The sequence below is a fragment of the Arachis hypogaea genome, chromosome 1 (assembly GCF_003086295.3).
Source record: "Arachis hypogaea cultivar Tifrunner chromosome 1, arahy.Tifrunner.gnm2.J5K5, whole genome shotgun sequence".
NCBI lineage: Eukaryota > Viridiplantae > Streptophyta > Magnoliopsida > Fabales > Fabaceae > Arachis > Arachis hypogaea.
The window spans coordinates 39,037,408-39,051,399 of NC_092036.1; the positions used below are offsets into that span (position 1 = coordinate 39,037,408).

Consider the following 13,992-nt stretch of genomic DNA (forward strand, 5'->3'; position numbering starts at 1 on the left):
AATTTTAATTTTATTTCACTTTTAATTTTCGAAAATCATTAACTCCTTTTCAAAAATTATTTTCGAAAACTTCTCTCTCTCATCTTATTCTATTTTTTTATTCATTTACTAACACTTATCTTCATCTCAAATCTCTGCCCCAATCCTTACCCTTGTGTTTGGATTCTTCATTCTTTTCCACTCTTATTCCCTTTCTTCTTCTACTAACATAAAGGAATCTCTATACTGTGACATAGAGGATTCCTCTTTCTTTTCTGTTCTCTTCTTTCTCATATGAGCAGAAACAAGGAAAAAGGCATTCTTGTTGAAGCTGATCCGGAACTTGAAAGGACTCTGAAGAGGAAACTAAGAGAAGCTAAAATACAATAATCCAGAGACAATCTTACTGAAATTTTCGAACAAGAAAAGGATATGGCAGCCGAACCCAACAATAATAATGCAAGGAGGATGCTTGGTGATTGTACTACACCTATGTCCAAGTTTGATGGAAGAAGCATCTCAATTCCTGCCATTGGAGCAAACAATTTTGAGCTGAAACCTCAATTAGTTGCTTTAATACAACAGAACTGCAAGTTTCATGGACTTCCATCAGAAGATCCCTACCAGTTTTTAACTGAGTTCTTGCAGATCTGTGAGACTGTTAAGACTAATGGAGTAGATCCTGAAGTCTACAGGCTCATGCTTTTCCCTTTTGCTGTAAGAGACAGAGCTAGAACATGGTTGGACTCACAACCTAAGGATAGCCTGGACTCCTGGGATAAGCTGGTCACGACCTTCTTGGCTAAGTTCTTTCCTCCTCAAAAGCTGAGCAAGCTTAGAGTGGATGTTCAGACCTTCAAGCAAAAAGATGGTGAATCCTTCTATGAAGCTTGGGAAAGATACAAGCAGATGACCAAAAGGTGTCCTTCTGACATGTTTTCAGAATGGACCATGATAGATATATTCTGCAGGTGGATCCATTCACCTAAAGAAGACGCCTGCAGAGGCTCAAGAACTTATTAACATGGTTGCAAATAACCAGTTCATGTACACTTCTGAGAGGAATTCCGTGAATAATGGAACGCCTCAGAGGAAGGGAGTTCTTGAAATTGATGCTCTGAATGCCATTTTGGCTCAGAACAAAATGTTGACTCAGCAAGTCAACATGATTTTTCAAAGTTTGAATGGATGGCAAAATGCATCCAACAGTACTAAAGAGGCATCTTCTGAAAAAGAAGCTTATGATCCTGAGAACCCTACAATAGCAGAGGTAAATTACATGGGTGAACCTTATGGAAACACCTATAATTCATCATGGAGAAATCATCCAAATTTCTCATGGAAGGATCAACAAAAGCCTCAAAAAGGCTTTAATAATGGTGGAAGAAACAGGCTCAGTAATAGCAAGCCTTTTCCATCATCTTCTCAGCAACAGACAGAGAATTCTGAGCAAAATACCTCTAACTTAGCAAATATAGTCTCTGATCTGTCCAAGGCCACTTTAAGTTTCATGAGTGAAACAAGGTCCTCCATCAGAAATTTGGAGGCACAAGTGGGCCAGCTGAGTAAGAAAGTCACTGAAACTCCTCCTAGCACTCTCCCAAGTAATACTGAAGAGAATCCAAAAAGGGAGTGCAAGGCCATTGATATAATCAACATGGCCAAACTTAGAGAGGAAGGAGAGAACGTGAATCCCAAAGAGGAAGACCTCATGGGACGTTTCTCAAGCAAGAAGGAGTTCCCTATTGAGGACCCAAAGGAATCTGAGGCTCATATAGAGACCATAGATATTCCACTAAACCTCCTTCTGCCATTCATGAGCTCTGAAGACTACTCTTCCTCTGAAGAGGATGAAGATGTAACTGGAGAACAAGTTGCTCAATATCTAGGAGCCATCATAAAGCTGAATGCCAAATTATTTGGTAATGAGACTTGGGAAGGTGAACCTCCCTTGCTCATCAGTGAACTGGATACATGGGTTCAGCAAACCTTACCTTAAAAGAGACAAGATCCTGGCAAAATTTTTAATACCCTGTACCATAGGCACCATGACCTTTGAAAAGGCTCTGTGTGACCTGGGGTCAAGCATAAATCTTATGCCACTCTCTGTAATGGAGAAGCTGGGGATCATTGAGGTACAGCCTGCCATATTTTCATTACAAATGGCAGATAAGTCAGTAAGACAGGCGTATGGATTGGTAGAGGACGTGTTAGTAAAGGTTGAGGGCCTTTACATCCCTGCTGATTTCATAATCTTAGACACTAGGAAGGAGGAGGATGAATGCATCATCCTTAGAAGACCTTTCCTAGCCACAGCAGGAGTTGTGATAGATGTTAACAGAGGAGAATTAGTCCTTCAATTGAATGGGGACTACCTTGTGTTTAAAACCCAAGAGTGTTCTTCTTTAACAATGGAGAGGAAGCATGAAAGCTTCTCTCAGAACAGAGTCAAACCGAGCCCCTACAATCAAAATTTAAGTTTGGTGTTGGGAGGCCACAGCCAAACTCTAAGTTTGGTGTTGGGAGTCTACAACATTGACCTGATCACCTGTGAGGTTCCATGAGAGCCCACTGTCAAGCTAGTGACACAAAAGAAGCGCTTATTGGGAGGCAACCCAATTTTTATTTATCTAATTTTATTTTTTTATTTTATTGTTCTTTTATCTTTTATTAGGTTCATGATCATGTGGAGTCACAAAATAAATATTAAAAGTAAAAACAGAATAAAAAACAACAGAAGAAAAAGTACACCCTGGAGGAAGGACGTACTGGCGTTTAAACGCCAGTAAGGAACATCTGGCTGGCGTTCAACACCAGAATAGAGCATGGATTTGGTGTTGAACGCCAGAAACAAGCAACAGCCTGGCGTTTAAACGCCAGAAATACACACTAAGGAAAGCTGGCGCTGAACACCAGAAACAAGCATGGAACTGGCGTTCAACGCCAGAAACATGCTGCACTTGGGCGTTGAACGCCCAAAACAAGCATGAAGCTGGCATTCAACGCCAGAAACAAGCATCAATCTGGCGTTGAACGCCAGGATTGCATGCAGAAGGCGTTTTACATGCCTCATTGGTGCAGGGATGTAAATCCTTGACACTTCAGGATCTGTGGATCCCACAGGATCATCTCAGGATTTGTGGACCCTACAGGGTCCCCACCTACCTCAACTCACCTTCTCTCCTCTTCACACAATCCAATAACACTTTCCCAAAACTCTTCACCAATCACCTCAATCTCTTTTCCCCATCACCTCTTCACCACTCACATCCAATCCACTCTTCCCTATAAACCCCACCTACCTTCAAAATTCAAAATCCCTTTCCCACCCAAACCCACCCAATATGGCCGAACCTTAACCCTTCTCCCTCCACTATATAAACCCCTCTATTCTTCTTTATTTTCACACAACACAACCCTCTCTTCTCTTCGTTGGCCAAAACACAATTCTCTCTCCCTCTCCTCCATATCTTCTTCTTCTTCATCTATTCTTTCTTCTCTTGCTCGAGGGCGAGCAATGTTCTAAGTTTGGTGTGGTAAAAGCATAGCTTTTTTTGCTTTTCCATAATCATTGATGGCACCTAAGGCCAAAGAAACCTCAAAAAAAAAGAAGAGAAGAAAAGAAAAGACAAATTGCTTCCACCTCTGAGTCATGGGAGATGGAGAGATTCATCTCAAGGGTTCATAGCTCAGTAATAGAGCATTTGACTACAAATCAAGAGAGCCCACTCATGGACCTTAATAAGAGCTTGAGGAATTCCCTTATCAAGAAATCCCTGAGATACCTCAAGGGATACATTTTCCTCTATATAATTATTGGGAGCAACTAAGGATAGGAGCACCAAAATCACTAGGGATCAAGCAACAGAGGCAAGGAAGAGACATAGAGGAGCTCAAAAAGCATTATTGGTCCTTCAAGAAGAAGACGCCACTAAGGTGGACTCATTCCTTGTTCTATTTCTCTGTTTTTTGATTTTTAAGCTTTATGTTATTTATGTTTGTGTACTTTCCTACATGATCATTAGTATTTAGTAACTATGTTTTAAGCTATGAATAATTCCATGAATCCTTCACCTCTCTTAAATGAAAAATGTTTTAATTCAAAAGAACAAGAAGTACATGAATTTCGAATTTATCCATGAATTTAGTTTAATTATATTGATGTGGTGACAATACTTTTTGTTTTCTGAATGAATGCTTGAACAATGCATATTTTTGATCTTGTTGTTTATGAATGTTAAAATTGTTGGCTCTTGAAAGAATGATGAACAAAGAGAAATGCTATTGATAATCTGAAAAATCATGAAATTGATTCTTGAAGCAAGAAAAAGCAGTGAATAGCAAAAGCTTGTGAAAAAAATATAGAAAGAAAAAAGAAAAAGCAAGCAGAAAAAGCCAATAGCCCTTAAAACCAAAAGGCAAGGTTAAAAAGGATCCAAGGCTACGAGCATCAATGGATAGGAGGGCCCAAGGAGCTAAAATCCAGGCCTAAGCGGCTAAATCAAGCTGTCCCTAACCATGTGCTTGTGGCATGCAGGTCCAAGTGAAAAGCTTGAGACTGAGTGGTTAAAGTCGTGATCCAAAGCAAAAAGAGTGTGCTTAAGAACCCTGGACACCTCTAACTGGGGACTTTAGCAAAGGTGAGTCACAATCTGAAAAGGTTCACCCAGTTATGTGATTGTGGCGTTTATGTATCTGGTGGTAATACTGGAAAACAAAGTGCTTAGGGCCACGGCCAAGACTCATAAAAGTAGCTGTGTTCAAGAATCAACATACTTAACTAGGAGAATCAATAACACTATCTGAAATTCTAAGTTCCTATAGATGCCAATCATTCTAAACTTCAAAGGATAAAGTGAGATGCCAAAACTGTTTAGAAGCAAAAAGCTACTAGTCCCGCTCATCTAATTAGAACTAATATTCATTGATAGTTTGAGATTTAAAGTATATTCTCTTCTTTTTATCCTAATTGATTTTCAGTTGCTTAGGGACAAGCAACAATTTAAGTTTGGTGTTGTGATGAGCGGATAATTTATACGCTTTTTGGCATTGTTTTTAGGTAGTTTTTAGTAGGATCTAGCTACTTTTAGGGATGTTTTCATTGGTTTTTATGCTAAATTTACATTTCTGGACTTTAATATGATTTTGTATGTTTTTCTGTGATTTCAGATAATTTCTGGCTGAAATTGAGGGACCTGAGCAAAACTCTGATAAGAAAGCTGACAAAGGACTGCTGATGCTGTTGGATTCTGACCTCCCTGCACTCGAAATAAATTTTCTGGAGCTACGAAACTCCAAATGGCGCGCTCTTAACGGAGATGGAAAGTAGACATCCAGAGCTTTCCAGCAATATATAATAATTTATGCTTTATTCTGGATTAGATGACGTAAACTGGTGCTCAATGCCAGTTCCATGCTGCATTCTGGAGTCAAACACCAAAAACACGTCACGAACCAGAGTTGAACGCCAAAAACACGTTACAACTTGGCGTTCAACTCCAAAAGAAGCCTCTGCACGTGTAAAGCCCAAGCTCAGCCCAAGCACACACTAAGTGGGCCCCAGAAGTGGATTTCTACATCAATTACTTACTTCTGTAAACCCTAGTAGCTAGTCTAGTATAAATAGGACATTTTACTATTGTATTAGATATCTTTGGTCTCGGTTTTATCCCATTATTCATCTTAGGAGACTATTGATCATTCATGGGGCTGGCCATTTGGCCATGCCTGGACCACCATCACTTATGTATTTTCAACGGTGGAGTTTCTACACACCATAGATTAAGAGTGTGGAGCTCTGCTGTACCTCGAGTTTTAATGCAATTACTACTATTTTCTATTCAATTCCGCTTATTCTTATTCTAAGATATTTGTTGCACTTCAACATGATAAATGTGATGATCCATGACACTCATCATCATTCTCACCTATGAACGCGTGACTGACAACCACTTCCGTTCTACCATAGACCGAGCGCATATCTCTTGGATTCCTTGATCAGAATCTTCGTGGTATAAGCTAGATTGATGGCGGAATTCATGAGAATCCGGAAAGTCTAAACCTTGTCTGTGGTATTCCAAGTAGGATTCAGGGATTGAATGACTGTGACGAGCTTCAAACTCGCGATTGTTGGGCGTGATGACAAACGCAAAAGAATCAATGGATTCTATTCCGACATGATCCAGAATCGACAGATGATTAGCCGTGCTGTGACAGAGCATTTGGACCATTTTCACTGAGAGGATGGGATGTAGCCATTGACAACGGTGATGCCCTCCATACAGCTTGCCATGGAAAGGAGTAAGAAGGATTGGAAGAAGGCAGTAGGAAAGCAGAGATTCAAAAGGAGCATAGCATCTTCATACGCCTATCTGAAATTCCCACCATTGAATTACATAAGTATCTCTATTTTATTTTCTGTTTATTTATTATTATTATTCGAAAACTCCATAACCATTTATTATCCGCCTAACTGAGATTTACAAGATGACCATAGCTTGCTTCATACTAACAATCTCCGTAGGATCGACCTTTACTCACGTAAGGTTTATTACTTGGACGAACCAGTGCACTTGCTGGTTAGTTGTGCGAGGCTGTGAAGAAAGTGCTAAGTTATAAACGCACATATCAAGTTGAAGTCATTATTAGAGATCACAATTTTGCCCACCAAAAAGCATGTCACTTGCCAGTGGAACTGGAACATAAGGCCTACTAGGCAACCAGATTCCTAAACCTTGATGCCAAGTTAGCTGGAGAAAAATGATTGCTCCAGTTAAATGAGCTAGAGGAATTTAGACTCAATGCTTTCGAAAATGCAATAATTTACAAAGAGAAAGCAAAAAGATGGCATGATAAGAAGCTGTCATCCATAGTCTTTGAGCCAGGGTAGAAAGTTCTGTTGTTTAATTCTAGGCTCAGATTATTCCCCGGGAAATTGAAATCCCAGTGGAGAGGACCATATGTGATTACAGGTGTGTCACCATATGGATACGTAAAGCTTCAGGATAATGATTCTAACAAAAAGTTCATTGTTAATGGACAGAGAATCAAACATTATCTTGAAAGCAATTTTGAGCAAGAATGCTCAAAACTGAGACTTGATTAAAGCTCAGTAATAGTCCAGCTAAAGACAATAAAAATAAGCGCTTGCTGGGAGGCAACCCAGCCATTAACAAAGCTTATTTGTTAATTAATTGAATTTTACAGGTTCATATTAATTATCTTCAAGGTAAAATAGCAATTGCATGAGTTCACAGAGTTACAGAAGGATTCAAAGGATAAAACAGCAAAAAGAAGCTCACTTGTGTGAAAAAGCCAGTAAGAGCTATTTTTGGCGTTAAACGCCCAAAAGAAGCATCTACTGGGCGTTTAACGCCAGTAGAAATAGCCATCTGGGCGTTAAACACCAGAAAGAAGCAACTTCTGGGCATTTAATGCCAGATTTACAGCATCCTCGACGTTTAGAAAAATGCCCAGGGATAAAGGAGTTTCTGGCGTTTAACGCCAGCTAGAAGCAATAGCTGGGCGTTAAACGCCCAGACCAAGCACCAACTGAGCGTTAAACGCCCAAAACATGCAACAGTTGGGCGTTTAACACCAGGATTATGGAGGGGAGGAAGTTTTTGTTCCCAACTTGGTTTTTTTTCAAATTTTCATGTTTCCATCCATAATTTCTTGCATAAACACATTACAAATCATAATTTTTCAAATCCTTTTTCAAATATATCAAATGTATCTTAATTCTTAACATAAATCCTTTTCAAATCCTCTTCAACTTCTTTTCAAATCTTTTTCAAAACTCAATTATCTTTTTAAATTCTTCTCAAATCTTTTTTTTTTAAATTCATCATATCTTTTTTTCAAATTTCATATTTATCTTTTTCAAATATCTTTCATATCTTTTAAATTTTATAAGTGCATCTTTTTCCTATCATACTTATCTTTTACAAATCATATATTCTATCATATCTTCTTCAAAATTTTCGAAAACCCACACCCCTTCCCTTTAAATCCACGTTTGGCTCCCTCCTCTCATCCACAATTCAAACTTGGCTCTCCCTCTATCCCTCTTCTTTCCTTTCTTTTGCTTGAGGACAAGCAAACCTCTAAGTTTGGTGTGTTTATCCGTGATCACTAAACCAATACCCACTAAGATCATGGCTCCTAAGGGAAAACAAACCACTCCAAGAGGCAAGAAAGAGAATATTCCAAAACCACTTTGGAATCAAGGGAAGTTCTTAACCAAAGAACATTCAGACCATTACTATAAAATAATGGGTCTAAGGTCAGTGATCCAAGAGCAAATTCGAAACAGGAGCTAGGAAATCCTAGCTAATCCTGAAACAAAGGTGGGAAGAAACATGGTTCAGGAATTCTACTCTAATCTGTGGTAAACAGACAGGCAGAGAATAACTGGAACCACCTTCTATGACAATTGGACTTTGGTCAGAAGGAAGATTGTTCACCTCCACCTTGACAAAATCAGGGAGATCTTCAAGCTACCTCAGCTGAAAGATGACCCTGACTCCTTTAATAGGAGAATGATGAGAACAAATAAGGGTTTGGACAAAATTCTAGAGGACATATGCCTCCCTGGAACCAAGTGGACAACCAGCACAAAGGGTGTCCTAAATCAACTCAAGAGAGGAGATCTCAAACTAGTCGCCAGAGGCTGGCTGGACTTCATTGGGCGTTCTATACTGCCCACTAGCAACTGCTCTGAAGTCACCATCAAAAGAGCAGTAATGATCCATTGCATTATGTTGGAGAAAGAAGTGGAAGTTCATCAGCTGATTTTTGGTGAACTTTACACAATTGCAAACAAGAACTCCAAAGATGCCAAATTGGCTTATCCAAGCTTAATCTCTATGCTGTGTAAAGATGCTGGGGTAAAGATGGGAGTGAATGAGTATATCTCAGTTGAGCAACCAATCACCAAAAAGTCAATAGAAGGACAACAAGTGCAGGATAACCCCATCAAGAGGAAAGCACAGGAGTTCCTCCCGAAAATCCCTCAAATTGAATACTGGGAGTGTCTTGAAGCATCTGTCACCAAGTTGCAAGAAGCTATAGACCAACTAAAGGAAGAACAGCAAAATCAAAGTAGCATGCTTTGCAAACTGCTTAGGGAACAAGAAGAGTAAGGGCGTGAACTGAAGCAACTGAAGCGTCAGAAGCTATCTCTTGAAGGGCCAAGCACCCCACAGATTAAAGGAGCATCTACCTCCCAAAATAAAGGTTGTTGAGTCCTAATCTTAGCCTTAACTCTGTGATAATTGTTCTTATTAGGAATTTGCCTTAGAAGTTATATATGAGTAGTAGTAATTAGTATTTCTATTTTGATTTTATCTCCAATTAAGCTATAATTTATTTTTCTCATCATTATCATACATGAATAAAATAGTAGATTTTTAGAATAAGGAGTCAATATTTTTTCGAGTTTTTAATAAGGAAAATTCTAATTATTTATATGTCGTGGCAATACTTTTTGTCTTCTGAATGAATGCCTGAACAATGCATATTTTTTATATTGAATTTTATGAATGTTAAAATTGTTGGCTCTTGAAAGAATGATGAATAAGAGAAATATTATTATTGATATGAAAAATCATGAAATTGATTCTTGAAGCAAGAAAAAGCAGTGAAAAAAAGAAGAGAAGGAGCAGTAGAAAAAGCCAATAGCCCTTTAAACTAAAAGGCAAGGGTGAAAAGGATCCAAGCCTTTGAGCATCAATGGATAGGAGGGCCCAAGGAAATAAATCCAGGCCTAAGTAGTTAAATCAAGCTGTCCCTAATCATGTGCTTGTGGCATGCAGGTCCAAGTGAAAAGCTTGAGACTGAGTGGTTAAAGTCGTGATCCAAAGCAAAAGAGTGTGCTTAAGAACTCTGGACACCTCTAATTGGGGTCTTTAGCAGAGCTAAGTCATAATCTGAAAAGGTTCACCCAAGTATGTGTCTGTGGCATTTATGTATCCGGTGGTAATACTGGAAAACAAAGTGCTTAGGGCCACGACCAAGACTCATAAAGTAGTTGTGTTTAAGAATCAACATACTAAACTAGGAGAATCAATAATACCATATGAATTCTGAGTTCCTATGGATGCCAATCATTCTGAATTTCACAGGATAAAGTGAGATGCCAAAACTGTTCGGAAGCAAAAAGCTACTAGTCCCGCTCATCTAATTAGAATCTGAGCTTCACTTAAAACTCTGAGATATTATTGCTTCTTGATTTCTTTTTATCCTATTTTATTTATCTAGTTTCTTGGGGACAAGCAACAATTAAATTTGGTGTTGTGATGAGCGGATATTTTATACTCTTTTTGGGGGTAATTTCATGTAGTTTTTAGTATGTTTTAGTTAGTTTTTAGTATATTTTTATTTGTTTTTAGGAAAAATTCATATTTCTGGACTTTACTATGAGTTTATGTATTTTTCTGTGATTTCAGGTATTTTCTGGCTGAAATTGAGGGAGCTGAGCAAAAATCTGATTCAGGCTGAAAAAGGACTGGTGATGTTGTTGGATTCTGACCTCCCTGCATTCGGAATGAATTTTTTGGAGCTACAGAGATCCAATTGGCACGCTCTTAATTGGGTTGGAAAGTACACATCCAGGGCTTTCCAGAAATATATAATAGTTTATACTTTGCTCGAAGATAAACGATGTAAACTGGCGTTTAACGCCAGTTTCATGTTCTATTCTGGCGTTAAACGCCAGAAACAGGTTACCAGTTGGAGTTAAACGCCCAAAATAGATTACAACCTGACGTTTAACTCCAGAAACAGCCCAGGCACATGAGAAGCTCAAGTATCAGCCCCATCACACACCAAGTGGGCCCCAGAAGTGGATTTCTACACTATCTATCTTAGTTTACTCATTTTCTGTAAACCTAGGTTACTAGTTTAGTATTTAAACAACTTTTAGAGACTTATTTTGTACCTCATGACATTTTTAGATCCGAACTTTGTACTCTTTGACGGCATGAGTCTCTAAACTCCATTGTTGGGGGTGAGGAGCTCTGCAGCGTCTCGATGAATTAATGCAATTATTTTTGTTTTCTATTCAAACACGCTTGTTTTTATCTAAGATGTTCATTCGCACTTCAATAAGATGAATGTGATGATCTGTGACACTCATCACTATTCTCAATCTATGAACACGTGTGGTGCACGAATTTATGATCTCTAACAATGGCATTCAACTTGGTATGCGCATCTACTAACTCAGCACTTTCTTCACAACTCCGCACAACTAACGAGCAAGTGCACTGGGTCGTCCAAGTAATAAACCTTACGTGAGTAAGGGTCGATCCCACAGAGATTGTTGGTATGAAGCAAGCTATGGTCATCTTGTAGATCTCAGTTAGGCTGATTCAAATGATTATGGAGTTTTCGAAAGTAATAATAAATAAAACATAAAATAAAGATAGAAATACTTATGTAAATCATTGGTGGAAATTCAGATAAGTATATGGAGATGCTTTGTCCTTGTTGAATCTCTGCAACATACTGCTTTCTTACTTTCAATCCTTTATACTCCTTTCCATGGCAAGCAGTATGTAGGGCATGACCGTTGTCAATCGTTACTTTCTATCCTCTCAGTGAAAAAGGTCTAAATGCTCTTGTCACAGCACGGCTAATCACCTGTCGGTTCTCGATCATGTCGGAATAGAATCCATTGATTCTTTTGCGTTTGTCATCACGCCCAACAATTGCGAGTTTGAAGCTCGTCACAGTCATTCAATCCTTGAATCCTACTCGGAATACAACAGACAAGGTTTAGACCTTCGGAATTCTCAGGAATGGCTGCCAATAATTCTAGCTTATACCACGAAGATTCTGATCAAGGAATCCAAGAGATATGCGCTCGTTCTAAGGTAGAACGGAAGTGGTTGTCAATCACGCGTTCATAAGGATGGATGATGATGAGTGTCACGGATCATCACATCCATCAGGTTGAAGTGCAACAGATATCTTAGAACAAGAATAAGCTAAACTGAATAGAAAATAGTAGTAATTGCATTAAAACTCGAGGTACAGCAGAGCTCCACACCCTTAATCTATGGTGTGTAGAAACTTCACCGTTAAAAATACATAAGTGATGAAGGTCCAGGCATGGCTGAATGGCCAGCCCCCATGAATGATCAAAAGACCGAATGGTCAAGAGACTATAGTGTCAAAGACACTAGTACAATAGTAAAAAGTTCTATTTATACTAAACTAGTTACTGGGGTTTATAGAAATAAGTAATTGATGCAGGAATCTACTTTTGGGGCCCACTTGGTGTGCTCTTGGGCTAAGCTTGTGCTTTACACGTGTAGAGGCTTCTCTTGGAGTTAAACGCCAAGTTGTAACATGTTACTGGCGTTTAACTCTGGTTTATGACGTGTTTCTGGCGTTTGACTCCAGAATGCAGTATGGAACTGGCGTTGAACGCCATTTTACGTCGTCTAATCTCAAATAAAGTATGAACTATTATATATTGCTGGAAAGCTCTGGATTTCTACTTTCCAACGCCGTTGAGAGCGCACCATTTGGAGTTCTTTAGCTCTATAAAATCCATTTCGAGTGCAGGGAGGTCAGAATCCAACAGCATCAGCAGTCTTTTGTCAGCCTCCTTATCAGAGTTTTGCTCAGGTCCCTCAATTTCTGCCAAAAAATACCTGAAATCACAGAAAATCACACAAACTCATAGTAAAGTCCAGAAATGTGAATTTTACATAAAAACTAATGAAAACATCCCTAAAAGTAGCTAGATCCTACTAAAAACTACCTAAAAACAATGCCAAAAAGCGTATAAATTATTCGCTCATCACAACACCAAACTTAAATTGTTGCTTGTCCCCAAGCAACTGAAAATCAATTAGGATAAAAAGAAGAGAATATACTATAAATCTCAAAATATCAATGAATATTATTTCTAATTAGATCAGCGGGAATTGTAGCTTTTTGCTTCTGAACAGTTTTGGCATCTCACTTTATCCTTTGAAGTTCAGAATGATTGGCTTCTATAGGAACTCAGAGTTCAGATAGTATTATTGATTCTCCTAGTTAAGTATGTTGATTCTTGAACACAGCTACTTTTATGAGTCTTGGCCGTGGCCCTAAGCACTTTGTTTTCCAGTATTACCACTGGATACATAAATGCCACAGATACATGACTGGGTGAACCTTTTCAGATTGTGACTCAGCTTTGCTAGAGTCCCCAGTTAGAGGTGTCCAGAGCTCTTAAGCACACTCTTTTTGCTTTGGATCACGACTTTAACCACTCAGTCTTAAGCTTTTCACTTGGACCTACATGCTACAAGCACATGGTTAGGGACAGCTTGATTTAGCCGCTTAGGCCTGGATTTTTATTTCCTTGGGCCCTCCTATCCATTGATGCTCAAAGCCTTGGATCCTTTTTACCCTTGCCTTTTGGTTTTAAGGGCTATTGGCTTTTTCTGCTTGCTTTTTCTTTTTCTTTCTATAATTTTTTTGCCACTTTTTTTTTTCGCAAGCTTTGTTCTTCACTGCTTTTTCTTGCTTCAAGAATCAATTTTATGATTTTTCAGATCATCAATAACATTTCTCTTGTTCATCATTCTTTCAAGAGCCAACAATTTTAACATTCATAAACAACAAGATAAAAAATATGCACTGTTCAAGCATTCATTCAGAAAACAAAAAGTATTGTCACCACATCAATATAATTAAACTAATTTCAAGGATGAATTTGAAACTCATGTACTTCTTGTTCTTTTGTATTAGAAACATTTTTCATTTAAGAGAGGTGAAGGATTCATGGAATTATTCATAGCCTTAAGACATAGTTACTAATGATCATGAAGTAAAGACACAAAACATAGATAAACATGAAGCTTAAAAACTGAAAAACAAAGAAATAAGAACAAGGAATGAGTCCACCTTAGTGATGGTGGCGCCTTCTTCTTGAAGGACCAATGATGTCCTTGAGCTCTTCTATGTCTCTTCCTTGCCTTTGTTGCTCCTCCCTCATTGCTCTTTGATCTTTTT

The 13,992-nt window shown here is 38.6% G+C and overlaps 1 non-coding gene across 1 annotated transcript; it reads right to left on the reverse strand.

The window, feature by feature from the left end:
* Window positions 1-810: 810 nt before the first annotated feature.
* On the reverse strand, window positions 811-914 carry LOC112713204 (small nucleolar RNA R71). The gene has a single exon (XR_003158183.1). It is a non-coding gene; the product is annotated as a small nucleolar RNA R71 (small nucleolar RNA).
* Between the last annotated feature and the right edge of the window lie 13,078 nt (window positions 915-13,992).